This window comes from Nicotiana tabacum, chromosome 20 (genome assembly GCF_000715075.1).
Source record: "Nicotiana tabacum cultivar K326 chromosome 20, ASM71507v2, whole genome shotgun sequence".
NCBI lineage: Eukaryota > Viridiplantae > Streptophyta > Magnoliopsida > Solanales > Solanaceae > Nicotiana > Nicotiana tabacum.
The window spans coordinates 88,477,498-88,488,725 of record NC_134099.1 but is presented as its reverse complement, the minus strand read 5'-3'; positions in this window follow the sequence as shown (position 1 = coordinate 88,488,725).

Sequence of the window (11,228 nt, the reverse complement as noted above, 5' to 3'; positions counted from 1 at the left end):
ATTTTCAATCACTAGCCCTTTGGTTTTAGTTATTCAACGAGCAGATCTTAACAAGTGTCTCTTTTTCGGTGAAGCCATCTCATGATTATGCTCTTTAACAAATCTATCAACCATGAAAGGACTATTAGGAAATTGGCGCTTAAAGCTTATTATTGCAGGACAATTTGATCGTGTATCTATGTGACTACAAGATGTCTTACTGGGTTTCCTTTGCCTTTCATCCTTTTCCCCATGCTTATAGCACACGAATCGTTTTTCTCTTATCACTACACCACCTTAAAAGTAATATTGTTTATCCTTCCTTACACTGAAACCTTTAGAATGGGCATATTCACAATATAAGGTATAAGCTTCGTCCTCATCCCTAACAATTTGATCTTTCATTTTCTCCTCTAATTTAGTTATGTTATTTTCTGAAACTTTCTCTTCTTCTATTTTCTCATCATCCTCTTCATTTCTAATATCTTCTAATGACTCTTCATGACTCTCAATATTGTTTACCTTCTCAAAATTTGACATTCTGATATTCCTAAAGAAGAAATAAATTTCTGTAATACATATGACAGGATAAAAAACAGAAACATTTATACAATTATAATCGAATTTAGCCAGACTCATGTAACACAATATAAAAAGACCAAACTAATAGGAGTAACTGATAAAGGATCTAACACTTCCTCGTACATTTGTTTATTATAATCCTAAATACTACATATAGAATTTTCGTTTCTACACATTAAATGACGTAAAAAGCTTTCCTAAGTCCTAAAGTCAAACCATGAGTATTTGTTTTACCATTTTTAAGAGTACCGATACTTCTGATTTTTTCAAGTACCAAGACAAGTAAAACAACGAGGTTTTCAATCAGCGGCAATGGAGAAATAAAAACAGTGGTAGAAACAATATGAACAAAAAGTATTCTTTGAATTCTTTCAATATGCACATGTTCCTAAATAGTATGAACTAACCTGCTATATACCAATTCTTTAACTCCCAAATCAGTAGTAATCTAGAGAACTTGGAATTGAAGAGCCGCACGAATAAAAGAGAAGGCACGTTTACGGCAAACCTATATTTTGCATCATTATATTTCTGTTATTATGAATTTAATTCCTTTTTAAATAATTTTATTTATTAGAAATAAGACTCCTAATAGCCTTAGTTTATCTTTTATGGTTAACTTAACTAAGGTGGGTGTATACACCCGGTACGGGTAAGTTTTTACCAATATTTTGTGCTTCTGTCATCAAATTCAGAAAAATCTTTAATATATACTACATGCATGATAAGATATGGTAAGCTATTATAAATATGTAGTGCTTGCCCTTGAATGATTAAATTTATTCTCTAATCAGAAAGTAAATTTTGATATTGATTCGGCAATTGCATTGTTTAATGAACATTCACTTGTTGGACAGTATGGTGAGTAGACATTAGCAATATAATTAAAGAAATTACTTAAATGGCACCAGATTCAATTACTTTGCTAGAAAGGATGTCGTGTCGCAGTTACCTTGTATTTCACAATATAGCTGATAAAAGGTTTTATTTTATTACACTACTAAAATTTTGATGCTAAACTCATATACAGATTTCATAATGTTTCTACCATAAATGGAAAATGCGTAAGAGATTGTAAAGTTTAAATTGGGATAATATTTATGTTTCACCATATACAACCAAATTATTACCTCAATAAAAGTGTGAACACTATATTTCCAATTATGTGCACTTATTTATATGTTACCATGTCTGGATATGATAGATGGATTTTCTATGTCCTAAAAGTAACTAGCTCTAGACTAAATATATATATATATATATATATATATATATATATATATATATATATATATATATATATATATAGCTACCCTCCCAAGCCTCCACATTTACTTTATTTCATACCTCTAAACTTTCACAGTTGCAAAAGAAAGTGTATTTTAGGTCTTGTCTGAAGAATGGCTAGGAAGAATATCAATGAGCGTGGAAGTTCAGTTGTTCTTCAAGAAAGGATGGAAACTTTGTTTAAGAAAGCAGAGGAGCTATCCATTCTATGTGGCGTAGAAATTGGTATTGTTGTTTTTAGTCCTCATAAAAAAATGCTGAATATGAGTGGCCATCAAGAGACAAATTTAAACAACTCTTGATGAGGTTTCTAGATAAACCACTAGTAGAGAGGCTTAAGAAGTTGACAACACATGAAGAGTTCCTTAGGAAAGAGATAGAGAAGAATGTGAGAAAAATTGATCCGCAGAAGACTGAAGAAAAGGAAATGGAACAGTTATTTAAGCAGTTATATCATGGGAAAAAGACTGTCTTTGAACTGGATAGAAGACAACTTATAGGTGTTCGCAACTTGGCTATAAAGGCGAAAGAGAAGGCCGTTGAAAGGAGAATACGACTCCAATTACAAGATCAACGTCTTTGGTTACCAATTGATCACGTACCATTTCTAGTGGCTTCACTTAATGTTCCGGATCAACGTCTTCAGTTACCAATTGATCCCATACCACTTCGAGTTGCTCCACTTAATGTTCATGATCAACGTCAAATTCTTCAGTTACCAATTGATCACGTACCACTTCGAGTGGCTACACTTAATGTACAAGATCAGCGTCTTCACTTACCTATTGATGATCCTTTGGCACTTCGATTGGCTCCACCTAACGTACAATATCAACGTCTTCAGTTACCTATTGTTGATCCTTTGAAACTTCGATTGGCTCCTCCCTAGAATTAATGAATATGGTTAATCTCAATCAGAGTATTAGCGCAGCAACAATAAAAAGTTTATTTGTGCAACTTCATGATGGAAGCTTCATAATTTTTGCCAATAGGAAAGCATACTTGTGCAACAATCAACATATTTGATGTGTTCCATTTCTCTTTATGTACCTTTGCTTCTTTTGGTCTCTTATTTTTTTTCTATATAGCAACAACTGTCGTTCAAAAGTCACTTTAAAGTTTTAGTTTTACAAATGAAGAGTAGTGTTATTCCAATTTATGTGAACCTATTTCTTTTTTGTTCTGTTCCAAAAAGAATGACCCCTTTCTAAATTTGGTAACAATTTAACTTAAACTTACAATTCTACATTTAATGAGAAGCTTTTATAACCACACAAATACTTTGAGCCCCTTTTTGACTTGCTTAGGACCACAAATTCCAAAAATCTTAATATTTTCTTAAACTCCGTGCCCGGTCAAACAGGTTCACATAAATTGGAACAGAGGAAGTATAAATTTTCATATGCAAATTGTATGAATACCTAGTTATGAATTTTCAAATGCAAATTGGCCAGATTATTTTCTTCAACAAAGAGATCGACTACATGCTACAATATTTATCTAGGAGAAACTTACATGACATGGCCATCTCAGGAGCAACACACTTTTGCAAGATTCAGTAATATATCAGAATATAAAGCAATGGCATTTTGTTGTACCTAACATGGATGATAATTAAACATCGGAAAAGGGCCAAAAATGTCCTTGAACTATTCGAAATAGCTCAAAAATATCCTCTGTTTGTTTTTAGTGCCAAAAATATCCCTGCCGTCTATGTTTTGGACCACAAATGCCCCTAAGCCGTTAGTCTTGCCATTGAAGCTGACATGACAGTCCAACTAAGTTAGATTTGCTTACATGGCCATCCACCTAAGCAATCTAGCATGGCAAAACTATTTTTCCGGAAATTTTTATTAAAATACAAAATCAACATTTATTTCGAAAAAAGTAAAAAATATTCAGAAAAATTATTTATTTTGGATTTTTTTTATTAAAATACAAAATCAACACTTATTCCGAAAATAGTAAAAAGATTCCGGAAAAATTATTCTTGATTGGCTTTATGATTTGATTAAAAAAACTCCATTGTTCTCTTTTGTGAATTTATGATTAGTTTGATCTAAAATTTTAGATACTTATCAGTTATAGCTTCACAAAAGGCACACTTTTACTATAAGTATCAATTGGTTCATCCGAAGTTCTTATAATTTATGGAGTTTTTAAATTTTCAAAAATTCCGAAATTTAACTTTAAGTGAAATTTAAAATTTTCATGGTCGAACACTTATTCCGAAAAAAGTAACAAATTTCCGGAACAATATATTAAAGCACGCTCCAAAATAATTTATTTTGTATATTATATATAATATTTTAATAAATAAATAATTTTTCTGAATTTTTTGTACTATTTTCGGAATAAGTGTTTATTTTGTATTTTAATAAAAAATTTCAAAATAAATAATTTTTCCGAATATTTTTTACTTTTTTGGGAATAAATGTTGATTTTGTATTTTAATAAAAAAATTCGGAAAAAATAATTTTTTCGAAAAAACAATTTTTCATGCTGGATTGCTTAGGTGGATGGTCATGTAAGCAAATCTAACCTAGTTGGACTGTCATGTCAGCTTCAATGGCAAGACTAACGGTTTAGGGGCATTTGTGGTTCAAAACACAGACGGCAGGGATATTTTTGGCACCAAAAATAAATGGAGGATATTTTTGAGCTATTTCGAATAGTTTAAGGACATTTTTGGCCCTTTTCCGATTAAACATCCTACATGATATTGAGATGTATCTTAAAACTACAATATTATCTTGTTATAATCCCAGGCACTTCAAATGATTACTAATTGTTTTTTTTTTTGTTTTTTTGTGTGGCTAAAACGACGAGATATATATTAAGCGTGAAATTAAAAGGAATTGTTACAACATGGGACCAATTTGAACGATGCGGTTCCTAACAAGTCTTTGCGGTAATTAAGGAAAGCAAATAAAGGCATTGTGCTCCAAAATGTGTCTTCACGTTCAACATATCCTTCCAACATCTGTGTGCTTGCATAATGTGCTAGCGCGACTACTAATTGTTATGCATGCTAGAACTTATTAATCATGTGGATATGGATTATCTTTTCTTTTCTTTTTTTAATGTTGCTCAAGGTCATGTTTTTACTCATCTGGTCGACAAAACATTAATCAGCTAGCTGATATTCACAAATTAGTGAGAAAGAAGTTATGAGTTAATTTAAAGTAGATATATTAGACATGATCTCCCTATGTTATTTTCCTTCTTAATTTCAATTTAAAATATTCCATGTGCATAAATTTATAACCACTGTTAACTTGTTATAAATAGTGGAAGAACGAAGCATCGTGTTTCTCCTTTCATGCTGTAATAATTCAAATCATTTATAATTGTACCATTCCATTAGAAAATTAACAAATACGAATATCCAATACCATCTTATGTTTCCTAAGCTTTTGTAATTCAATCATCAAATTGAGAAATTACTTTAATTCTACGTGATTAAATATGGTAAGCTATTATATAAATGTATGCAGCACTTAGCTTTACATGATTAAATATTCACTAATCAGAAAGTAAACTTTGAAATTTATTTGGCAATTGTTTTTAACCTAAAATTAACTTTATAGGTAAAGTTAATTAAATTTATAATTGTAGGTCACAATAACCGGATTGACCCACTTTCTCAAATATAAATTACAAGAGTTATTAATAATTGCGAATAAGAAAATCAAATATAAATTAAAAAAAAAAGAAGAAGAGAATTCTTATTAATAAAGCTAGATCCTCTTCCTATAGACCACGTTCCGATTTACTTGAGTACAGTGATAGTGATAGAGAGAGTTGTAAAATGACTATTTCATATACGTGGGAGAAGTAGGGACTTAAATAGCAAAATTATCCATAACCATTGCCCTAATATCTCACCTTCCTGTTACCCCACTTAACTGTGTTTTTTGCATGTCAAGTTGAGGATGAGTTATATACTAAATTCCTTTTTTACTCGGGATTAAACGATTCCTCTTTTATTTATACTCGTGAATATTCTCGGAAAGTAATTTCGATAAGAATGGTCCAGATATAGAATGATTCTCGGCAGGCTTGGATGGTCTTGGACTTATCCTTTCCACGACCTTCTAACATCACTAAAAAAAACTGAAATTAGCTACGAACGCCATCTTTAATCTACTGCTAAATCGCTCGTAGTTAGCAGAATTTATTGATAATCTGTCGCTAAGTCATCGCTAAATGAGATTAGCGACAAATTTTTCCGTTTAGCTACAGAACTTGTCCGTCGCTAAAACCAAATTTTTTAGTAGTGCATAGTGTGATAATTCTTAAGATGTCTTAAGATTTTATTGGTCGGGTGAGTCCATTCTTTACTAATAGAGAAAATTTCCCCACTTTTAGAATATTCTCTAATGTATATTCGAAAAGTGGTAAGAAGCTTTGGCGGGAATTAAAAGCATGTCTGATACCTCGTTTCGAAATTTTAGTGACATGTTCGAGAAGTGAAGCGACATGCGCCGTTTTTATTTAATTGAGACGCTTAGCATGAGGTTGATGTTGAAGTTTGGCAAAATGCCAAAGTCCCACATTGGTTGGGAGTTAAGTTTGGAAGGGATTTTTCCCCTATAAAAGAAGGCCTAATGTTTAGAATTGAAACACACCTCTCATTTGCCTTCTCATCTGTTTAAGGCATTTGTATCTTCTCTCTTTAGTATTATTTCACTTGTATTTTTGGAGTGAAATAAAATATTGGTTGTGTCCGAGGAGTAGGCAAAATTAGCCGAACCTCGTAAATTCTGGTGTTCCCTTTATTGTTGCTTTATTGTCTTATTTATTATTTGGTGGCTGTCATAATTTTTGGTATAGTAGTTGTGACTTATTCACACTATATACATTTGGCTTCCGCAACAATTGGTATCAGAGCCAAGGTACTGTCTAAGTATGCTCTGTGGTTGCAGCATAGTCTGATCTTCCACATCAGAAAAGATTTATCTTGGTAACTGAGTCAAGGTTCTGTCTGAGTATGCTCTGTAGTTGCAGCTTAGTCTGATCTTCTACATCAGAAAGGAAATAATCTTGATTTGTGTCGTCAGCTATTAAATAATATTTGTGTCAAATATGGGGGACAATAAACAAGAAGAATCTACATCAAGTGTCAACAATACGTCATCATTGGCATCTTCGCTTATGACAAGAATTGTGTCAAATGCGAAATTTGCGGTAGAATTTTTTGACGGGTCCGGACATTTTGGGATGTGGCAAGGCGAGGTTCTAGATGTTCTTTTTCAACAAGGGCTAGATCTGGCCATTGAAGAAAAGAAACCAGATGTTATTGGAGAAGAAGATTGGAGAATTATCAACCGTGTTGCTTGCGGTACCATTCGATCCTACCTTGCTAGAGAGCAGAAATATCCATACACAAAGGAAACTTCTGCAAGTAAATTATGGAAAGCACTGGAGGATAAATTTTTGAAGAAAAACAGTCAAAATAAATTGTACATGAAGAAGAGACTGTTTCACTTCACCTATGTTCCTGGTACCACGATGAATGAACATATCACCAGTTTCAATAAGTTGGTCACAGATTTGCAAAATATGGATACAACTTATGATGATGGTGACTTGGCCTTAATGTTGTTGGCGTCACTTCCTGATGAGTACGAGCACCTTGAAACTACTCTACTCCATGGAAATGACGAAATTTCTCTCAGAGAAGTTTGTTCAGCTTTGTACAGCTATGAACAAAGAAAGCGAGAAAAACAGAAGGGCGGAGAAGGAGAAGCACTGTTTGTGAGGGGTCGTCCTCAAAATCAAACGAGGACAAAGAAGGGAAGATCCAAGTCAAGATCCAGACCCAGCAAAGATGAATGTGCCTTTTGTCGAGAAAAAGGGCACTGGAAGAAAGACTGTCCGAAGTTGAAGAATAAGGCCAAACATAACAATGGAAAGGCCATTATGGATTCAAATGTAGCTGATTGTGATGATTCAGACTTCTCATTAGTTACAACAGAGTCATCAACATCATCAGACATATGGTTGATGGACTCGGCTTGTAGCTATCATATGTGTCCCAACAGGGACTGGTTCATGGAATTTCAAGAAGGAGAATATGGAGTCATCCACACAGCGGATAACAGCCCTCTTACCTCATATGGCATTGGTTCAATACGATTAAGGAACCATGATGGAATGATCAGAACATTGATAGATGTTCGATATGTACCGGATTTGAAGAAGAATCTCATCTCTGTGGGAGCCCTAGAATCAAAAGGGTTCAAAATCATTGCAGAAAATGGAGTGATGAGAGTATGCTCCGGTGCACTAGTGGTAATGAAGGCTAATCGGAAGAATAATAATATGTACCGCTATCGTGGCAGTACAGTTATTGGGACAGCGACAGTAACATCCAGTGACGACAAAGAGGCAGAAGCAACCAAGCTATGGCACATGCGCTTGGGACATGCTGGAGGAAAATCCTTGAAAACTCTATCAGATCAAGGATTGTTAAAAGGAGTAAAGGCTTGCAACTTGGAGTTTTGTGAGCATTGTGTCAAAGGGAAACAGACAAGGGTTAAATTTGGTACAGCGATCCATAATACTAAAGGCATTTTAGATTATGTACACTCTGATGTTTGGGGTCCTTCCAAAACACCTTCATTGGGTGGGAAGCACTATTTTGTAACCTTTGTTGATGATTTTTCTCGAAGAATGTGGGTGTATACAATGAAAAACAAAGATGAAGTGCTGGGAATTTTTCTCAAATGGAAGACGATGGTGGAGAATCAAACAGGCAGGAGGATCAAGTGTATTCGCACAGACAATGGAGGTGAATACAAAAATGATCATTTCAATAAGGTCTGTGAAAATGATGGCATCGTCCGACACTTCACTGTTAGACATACACCACAACAGAATGGAGTGGCAGAACGTATGAACCGGACCTTGCTGGAGAAGGTACGGTGTATGTTGTCCAATGCTGGCTTGGGCAAAGAATTTTGGGCTGAGGCAATTACATATGCATGTCACCTCATTAATCGTCTACCATCTGCTGCTATTGATGGCAAAACACCATTTGAAAAATGGTACGGAAAACCTGCTGTAGATTATAACTCTTTGCACGTGTTTGGCTCAACTGCATATTATCATGTGACGGAGTCAAAATTGGATCCAAGGGCAAAGAAGGCTATTTTTATGGGAATTACTTCTGGAGTCAAAGGATATCGCTTATGGTGCCCTATGACAAAGAAAGTAATATTCAGCAGAGATGTTACCTTTGATGAATTTGCTATGGTAAATAAGGTAACAGAAGATACCAAACAAAATGAAGGTGCTTCTAAGCAGGTGGAGTTTGAGGGAAAATTTATTTTTCCTACACAAGAAGCAGAGGAGGAAACAAATGAAGATTACCCTCTGGAAGGAGAGCCAGTAGAGGAGATTCCAACTCAGGAATCTCAACAACAACTTGAATCAATAGCAACCAGCAGGCCAAAAAGAACAATAACGAAACCTGTTCGTCTCATAGAGACGGTTGCTTGTGCAACCTCAATTGTAGCTGATGATGTTCCTACTACTTATAAAGACGCTGTCCAAAGTTCAGAAGAAGATAAGTGGAGGATTGCCATGAATGATGAAATACAGTCCCTTCATCAGAATCATACATGGAGATTGGCCAATCTCCCGAAGGGAAAGAAAGCAATTGGGTGCAAATGGGTATTTGCAAAGAAGGAAGGATTTCCTAACCAAGTAGATGTTCGCTACAAAGCAAGATTGGTGGCCAAAGGATATGCTCAAAAGGAGGGAATTGATTACAATGAAGTGTTTTCTCCAGTTGTAAAACATTCCTCCATTAGAATTATGTTGGCTTTGGTAGCACAATTGGATTTGGAACTAGTTCAGATGGATGTAAAAACTGCGTTTTTACATGGAAACTTGGAGGAGGAAATCTACATGACTCAGCCAGAAGGATTCAAAGTTGCTGGAAAAGAAAATATGGTGTGCAAACTTGAAAAATCGTTGTACGGATTGAAACAATCTTCTAGACAATGGTACAAGCGATTTGACGAGTTTATGTTGCGGCAAGGGTACAAGAGAAGCAAATACGATCATTGTGTGTATTTACACAAGCTTAAAGATGGTTCCTTTGTATATCTTCTCCTATATGTTGATGATATGTTGATAGCTTCCAAGAATTCGGAAGAAATTGATAAGTTGAAGATTCAACTGAAGAAAGAGTTCGAGATGAAGGATTTGGGTGAGGCAAAGAAAATTCTTGGCATGGAGATAATTAGAGATAGACGTTCAAAGAAACTCTGTTTATCTCAAAAGGAATATTTGAAGAGAGTACTTCAACGTTTTGGCATAGATGATAAGACTAAGCCAGTTAGTACTCCACTTGCTTCCCATTTTAAGCTAAGTACTACTATGTCGCCAATGGATGAAGCTGAACGAGAGTATATGTCAAAGGTACCATACGCAAATGTTGTTGGTAGCTTGATGTATGCAATGGTTTGCACAAGGCCTGACATTTCACAAGCTGTTGGAGTTATTAGCAGATATATGCACAATCCAGGGAAGGAGCATTGGCAAGCTGTGAAGTGGATTCTACGGTATATTCATAATACTGTAGATGTCGGGTTAGTTTTTGAGCAGGAAGACAATCAGTCTGTAGTTGGATATTGTGACTCAGATTTTGCGGGTGATATGGACAAACGAAGATCAACTACTGGTTATGTGTTTACTTTTGCAAAGGCACCAGTTAGTTGGAAGTCTACTTTGCAGTCAACAGTTGCTTTGTCTACAACAGAGGCAGAGTACATGGCTATTACAGATGCTGTGAAAGAGGCAATTTGGCTTCAAGGATTGCTAAAGGAGCTTGGTGTTGAACAAAAAGGTATCACAATTTTTTGTGATAGTCAAAGTGCTATTCAATTAGCGAAGAACCAAGTTTATCATGCAAGGACGAAGCACATTGATGTTCGGTATCATTTCGTACGAGAAATCATAGAAGAAGGTGGAGTCACGGTGAAGAAAATTCATACTACAGAGAATCCTGCTGATATGCTGACAAAGGTGGTGACTGCGGTCAAGTTTCAACATTGTTTGGATTTGATCAACATTGTTGAACACTGAAGATTGAAGATGAAGACACAACCAAAATTTGTTATTGAGAGAGAATTGAAAATGTGGAATTTTGCCAAGGTGGAGATTTGTTGAAGTTTGGCAAAATGCCAAAGTCCCACATTGGTTGGGAGTTAAGTTTGGAAGGGATTTTTCCCCTATAAAAGAAGGCCTAATGTTTAGAATTGAAACACACCTCTCATTTGCCTTCTCATCTGTTTAAGGCATTTGTATCTTCTCTCTTTAGTATTATTTCACTTGTATTTTTGGAGTGAAATAAAATATTGGTTGTG